The 6,926-nt window shown below is 38.4% G+C and overlaps 1 protein-coding gene across 3 annotated transcripts in view; it reads left to right on the top strand.

Annotated features, from left to right (window-relative positions):
* The first annotated feature begins 602 nt into the window (after window positions 1-602).
* LOC136031048 (importin subunit alpha-4-like) overlaps window positions 603-6,926 on the top strand; it is a 149,275-nt gene continuing 142,951 nt past the window's right edge. For 2 of the 3 annotated variants that reach the window (XM_065710258.1, XM_065710257.1), the window contains exon 1: window positions 697-774. The gene's annotated coding sequence lies outside the window, so the exon portion shown is untranslated. Of the gene's footprint in view, window positions 775-6,926 lie in introns of all 3 variants that reach the window. The other variant, XM_065710256.1, reaches the window with a different exon arrangement.

Raw genomic sequence — 6,926 nt, 5'->3', positions numbered from 1 at the left:
AAATAAACTGGTATATAAATGGCAGTTGCAAAGCATATAAGAGAATATAGAGGGATCCCATGTATCATATATAAAGCCAAATGTAGATGGGCGAGAAAGTTGATCACTTTTTTCTTGCGAAACTAAAAATTTACCTTTATTCTTTCAAGGTCGCTTCTCCCTTATGACAACCGCTTATTGCATGTGACATCTCTAATATTTCTCCCTCCACTAACTCTGGGATAACGGGAAGAAACTAGTTTATTTTTTCAATACTCCTAGGGCGCTCTATAATATCATATCAAAAGATTTTTATCCTCGTCTACATCAAATTGATGCAGCTCTTTTAGAAAGTGTTTGAAGTGTTCCGGGAATTCAGTTCCGTTTAATAAAAAGGATTCTATCGCTGCATGAAATTCATTGTAATCGTAATAATTCTTGTATATCTTTCCCTGTTTAACTACCAAAGATTCCTGCTATAAAATTTTTCTTTTCTGTATGTGCTCCTCTGCTATATAGATTATTTAGAAGTTTATTTTTCAGCTGATGAAATCCTTTAAAGAAACTTTTTCTTTTTTGGATTATTCAACATTTTTTAAGGTATATAATAAATTTCGTTTCAGGGTAAAAACATACCCTTTTCAAGGAAGAAAATTGTTGAAAATGGCGGGAGATAAAACGAGTTTAGAAAATTTGGATGATATATCAAGCGATTTAGAAAACATGACTAAGACAAGTATGCGTCCCGCCCCTGAAGATGAAATATATCGTATAATGGAGTATCCATTGGAAGAGGTGAGTGGTAGTTTAGTTTTGACTCCCTCTACTATTTCAACGAGAGGTTTCGATGATAGTTTGGTAGGTGCTCTCGAGTTAAAAAGTAAATTACTAAGGGACTTTGATTGGGTAGATTGCCATCTAAGCCCCAATACACTCGACAATGCTTGATTACTTAGAGGGATCTAATTCCCCGTCCATTTCCTTCCTTTGGAGGAATGATGACGAGGGGGCGAGCAGGTATGGATAAGTGCCAAAGCTGCCGGTTGCAGAATTCGACATAATTCCAAAAGCTGCCAAATCTTCAAACAAATTTAACTAGGCCATGAAAACTCCCAGGTAGCATTGCTAGTATGCTACCTTGCTTTTTCTATGGTGGGGGCAATTGATTTAGAACAACGTGGTGGGAGCTCATCCCTATTGGAACCCACATGGCAAAATTCAAACTTTATAACACTGCCCTTGGCAATTTAAATGTTTCTAGGGTTGTGTTTGGGGATCCCTTTATTTCTATCGTCGATTGTATTATTTTGATTGATCCAATTTACACAATGTCCCTGTATGTTGTCAAGGTTTTTGCCGCCTTGAAAAATAGAAATTTTTTGAACAGGGGGGTGGATGGAGTTTAACCATTCATCTCGCCAATGGTTTTTATGGCACTTGGTATTAACCAAGTGACATATAGCAATCGCTAATTCTGTCGGTCTGTCTGTCTGTCGGTCCCGGTTTTGCTACTTTAGGCACTTCCAGGTTAGCTAGGACGATGAAATCTGGCAGGCGTATCAGGGACGGGACTAGCTTAAATTAGAAATAGTCGTTTTCCCAATTTGACCATCTGGGGGGGGGAGTGGGGGCCGGTTAATTCGGAAAAAATAGAAACAATGAAGTATTTTTAACTTATGAATGGGTGATGGGATCTTAATGAAATTTGATGTTTGGAATGATATTGTGTCTCAGAGCTCTTTTTTTCAATCCCGACCGGATCTGATGACATTGGGGGGAGTTGGACGGGGGGGGGGAACCTAAAATCTTGGAAAACACTTAGAGTGGAGGGATCGGGATGAAACTTGATGGGAAAAACAAGCACAAGTCCCAGATACATGATTGACATAATCGGAACGGATCCGCTCTCTTTGGGGTAGTTGGGGGGGGGGGGGGGGTTATTTCTGAAAAAATAGAAAAAATTAGTTATTTTTAACTTACGAACAGGTGATCGGATCTCAATGAAATTTGATATTTAGAAGGATATCGTGGCTCAGAGCTCTTATTTTAAACCTGACCAGATCTGGTGACATTGGGGGGGGGGGGAGTTGGGAGGGGGAAACCTAAAACTTGAAAAACACTTAGAGTGGAGGGATCGGGATGAAACTTGGTGGAAAAAATAATCACGAGTCCTAGATACATGATTGACATAACCGGAACGGATCCGCTCTCTTTGGGGTAGTTGGGGGAGGGGTTAATTCTGAAAAATTAGAAAAAATGAGGTATTTTTAACTTACGAACGGGTTATCGGATCTCATTGAAATTTGATATTTAGACGGATATAGTGTCTCAAAGCTCTTATTTTAAATCCTGACTGGATCTGGTGACGTTGGGGGAAGTTGGGGTGGGGGAACCTAAAATCATGGAAAACGCTTAGATTGGAGGGATCGGGATGAAACTTGGTGGGAAAAATAAGCAGAAGTCTTACATATGTGATTTACATAATTGGAACGGATCCGATATATTGGGGGGGGGGGGGTTGATTCTGAAAAATAAGAAAAAATGACGTATTTTTAACTTACGAAGGAGTGATCGGATCTTCATGAAACTTCATATTTAGAAGGACCTCGTAACTCAGATCTCTTATTTTAAATCTCAACCGGATCAAGCGTGATTGGGGGGGGGGGGCAGTAGGGGGGACCGGAAATATTAGAAAATACTTAAAGCGGTGAGAACAGGATGAAACTGGATGGGAAGAATAAAAACCTGTCTAAGATACGTGACTGACATAACCGGAACGGATCTGCTCTCTTTGGTGGAATTGGAAGGGGAACATACGAAAGGGTGACCAGATCTTAATGAAATTTGATATTTAGAAGGATCTTGTGCTTTAAAGTTCTTATTTAAATTCCGACCAGATCCTGTGACGTTGGGGGGAGTTGGAGGGGGAAACCGGAATTCTTGGAAAACGTGAAAATTGGGGTATTTTTATCTTACGAATAGATGATCGGATCTTAATGAAATTTGATTTTTAGAAAGAATTCATGTCTCAGAGCTCTTATTTCAAATCCCGACCAGATCGTTTGACATTGGGGGGAGTTAGAGGGGGGAATCTTGGAAAAACACTTGGAGTCTAGGAATCGGGATGAAGCTTGGTGGATAGAATAAACAAATGTCCTTGATACGTGATTGACAGAATCGTACTGGATTCGCTCTCTTTGGGGGAGTTGGGCGGAGGGGTTCAGTGATTTGGCGAGTTTGGTGCTTCTGGACGTGCTAGGACGATGAAAATCGGTAGGCGTGTCAGGGAGCTGCACAATTTGACTTGATAAAGTCGTTTTCCCAGATTCGACCATCTGGGGGGGCTAAAGGGAGAGGAAAAATTAGAAAAAATTAGGTATTTATAACTTACGAGTGGGTGATCGGATCTTAATGAATTTTGATATTTAGAAGGACATCGTGACTCAGAGCTCTTATTTTAAATCCTGGCCGGCATTAAGCCTCTTATTTTCCTTTTTAAATCAATCTATTGATTCATAGAATTTTGTTAGAGCTCATACCATATGATCTCTTAGCTCTTCTCGCCTCGTCACAAGTGCCATATGAGCTCTTAGCTCTTGTTAATTTAAGCTCAGCCATAGTCGACCCAACTCTAAATGGGTACCTGGAGAACTTTGGGGAAGGTAAGCAGGAAGTGTACGCGAAGGCAAAGGATGGCTGCACCCAACCCTCTATTGCACTTTCTAATGGGCCACGAAATGAAGATTAACTCCGTCGGTTTCGACCTTAAGGGTCTAGTGCCGTCATACCTACTTACTAGCAGTAGGGGTTTGACCGAACGAAATATTTTCTGATGCTACCGAAAGTCACCTATATTTTCAAATATTAGTCATTTTCTCTTTTTGAAGACAGTGTTAGAGGGTTTGATTTTTCTTGGAAAAATAAAAAAACCTAAAAGTCAAATATTAGTCATTTTCTCTTTTTGAAGACAGTGTTAGAGGGTTTGATTTTTCTTAGCAAAATCCAAAATGCTAAAAGTTCGCATCGGTGAAATGGTTGTGGTTTGCTGGTAAACTAAAACAATCATTTTCTTGATAAAAAATTGGTTAAAATTTAGAATTGTCATTTTAAAATCACATATTTGTGTAGAGGTTGTGACTTTTATGAGTTTTATGGCACTTGGTATTAACCAAGTGACATATAGCGATCGCAAATTCTGTCGGTCTGTCTGTCGGTCCCGGTTTTACTAGTTTAGGCACTTCCAGATAAGCTAGGACTATTAAATATGGCAGGGGTATCAGGGACCAGACCAGATTAAATTAAAAATATTCGTTTACCTGATTCGACCATCTGGGGTTGAGTGGGGGGACGGTTAATTCGAAAAAATTAGAAAAAATGAGGTATTTTTAACTTACGAACGGGTGATCGGATCTTAATGAAATTTGATATTTAGAAGGATCTTGTGCTTCAGAGCTCTTATCGTAAATCCCGACTAGATCCGGTGACATTGGGGGGAGTTGGAGGGGAAAACCGGAAATCTTGGAAAACGTGAAAATTGAGGTATTTTATCTTACGAATGGGTGATCGTATCTTAATGAAACTTGATAAATAGAAATATTTTATATCTAGAAGGATCTTGTGCTTTAAAACTCTCATTTCAAATCCCGACCAGATCCGGTGACATTGAAGGGAGTTGGAGGGGGAAGACGGAATTCTTGGAAAACGTGAAAATCGAGGTATCTTACGAATGGGTGATCGGATCTCAATGAAACTTGATATATAGAAGAATCTTATGTCTCAGCTGCTCCATTCTCAATTCGAATCGGATCCGGGGACATAGAGGGTAGGAGGGGGGAAACAGAAATCTTGTTAATCGGAAATCTTGGAAAAGGCTTAGAGTTGAGATATCGGGATGAAACTTGATGGGAAGAATAAGCACAAGTTATAGATACGAGATTGACATGATTGGTACGGATCCGTTCTCTTTAGGGGAGCTGGGGGTTCTTAATTTAGAAAAATTAGAAAAATTGAGGTATTCTTAACTTAAGAACGGGTGACCAGATCTTAATGAAATTTGATATTTAGAAGGAACTCATGTCTCAGAGCTCTTATTTCAAAATAAAAATTCTTATCAGCAATCTCATTCGCCCCCCTCCCCATATGGTAGAATCGGAAAGCGACTATTTCTAATTCAATCTGGCCAGGTCTCTGATACACCTGCCAACTTTCATCGTCCTAGCTTATCTGTAAATGCCCGAACTAGCAAAACCGGGACCGAAAAACCGACAGAAATTGCAATCGCTAATTGGCACTTGGCCGACGGGCAAGTGCCATAAAAATTCGAGAAAAACTAGCTCAACAAAAATCTATCCCGAACTCATCTTCGAACTGAAAATAAATTATAGAACAAAATAAGGGTGACCCTTATGCGAAACTTTATTTCAGAGGAGAACAACACTTAGGAGGATGGAATACAGCCTAAAAAGGATTGATTTTTTTTAGAAAATACATAGTGGTAAAGTCTGAGAAACCTCTATACTCTTCCTTTTCGATTTTTCTCGATTAAACACCAACCTACGTCATCATTTCCCATATAAACTAGACATTATAGACGTCAACTTGTCCAAATATCAGCGGTAAAAACATCATTAATCTCGATTAAAGTTTAGACATGCTTCCTGTACTCTTAGTGATCGCATAAGGATCACCCTTATTTTGTTCTATAATTTATTTTCAGTTGGAAGATGAGTTTGGGATAGATTTTTGTTTAGCTAGTTTTTCTCGAATTTTTATGGCACTTGCCCGTCGGCCAAAAAAATTATTGTTTTAGTTTACCAGCAAACCACAACCAACAAGGATAGCTAGAGCACGTTCTGTTGATGAACGATGACAGATTGCCGAAGATCCAAAATCCTAAAAGTTCGCATCCAAATCCTAAATCAAAAGCTTTGCTGGTAAACTAAAATTGGTTCTTAGCAAAATCCAAAAGTTTTTTTTAATGACATTTTGCGTAAGACAAAACAGTTGGGATTTTTTTCTTTTTCAAGAGAAATTGTCTCAAATTGAAAGAAAACTGAAATTGAAAGAAAAACCGCCTTTGGACTCCTGCTTCCTACGGAATCTTGGTTTTTCTTTCTATGTTCTCCATAATTTCTTGTATTTTCTTTGTAATCCACCTATTTTGTATCAATTCTTTTTAGGCTGTATACCATCCTCCTAAATGTTATTCTCCTTTGAAATAAAGTTTCGCATACGTGGCTAAGAGGGTCACCCTTATTTTGTTCTATAATTTATTTCCAGTTGGAAGATGACCTCGGAATAGATTTTGTTGAGCTAGTTTTTCTCGAATTTTTATGGCACTTGCCCGTCGGCCAAGTGCCATATAGCGATTGCAATTTCTGTCTGTCTGTTGGTGCCGGTTTCGCTAGTTCGGGCACACATAAGCTAGGATGATGAAAGTTGGCAGGCGTATCAGGGACTGAGCCAAGACCGGTCCATTTATGCCATCACTTTAAACATAATCGTTGACAGCTTTCACAAATAATCGTAGGATATTTGCAAAAACTCGTGTTCTGTCTAGGTTCAGGTCATGGATGTGGTATAAAATACTAGCAGAAATAAATTTGAGAAGCTTTTACCCCAAAATAAGTTTTCAAATAAAACTAGAGCTTCTTTAAGCCAAAAATAATCAGAAATAAATTCAAATAATATTTCAATCATAAAACTACCACAAATTACCATCAATAAGTAAATGAAACTCATAACGAACAAAAATTATAATAAATAATCGAGTCAAACTGAAAACGAGGAAAACTTAACGTGAGTAAGGCTGACAACCCCCATGCCTTCTCTAGACTAGAATATAATTTGAACCTAGATGAAAAAGAAATACATTTTGATTTCTTCTCTTTTTTACTTTAAAAAATACAAACTATTGTGATTATGTTAATCTGACAATCCATGGTCAT

This window comes from Artemia franciscana, chromosome 9 (assembly GCF_032884065.1).
Source record: "Artemia franciscana chromosome 9, ASM3288406v1, whole genome shotgun sequence".
Classification (NCBI taxonomy): domain Eukaryota; kingdom Metazoa; phylum Arthropoda; class Branchiopoda; order Anostraca; family Artemiidae; genus Artemia; species Artemia franciscana.
Note: the sequence above shows the minus strand (reverse complement) of the source record. Positions and strands in the feature narration are given on the sequence as shown.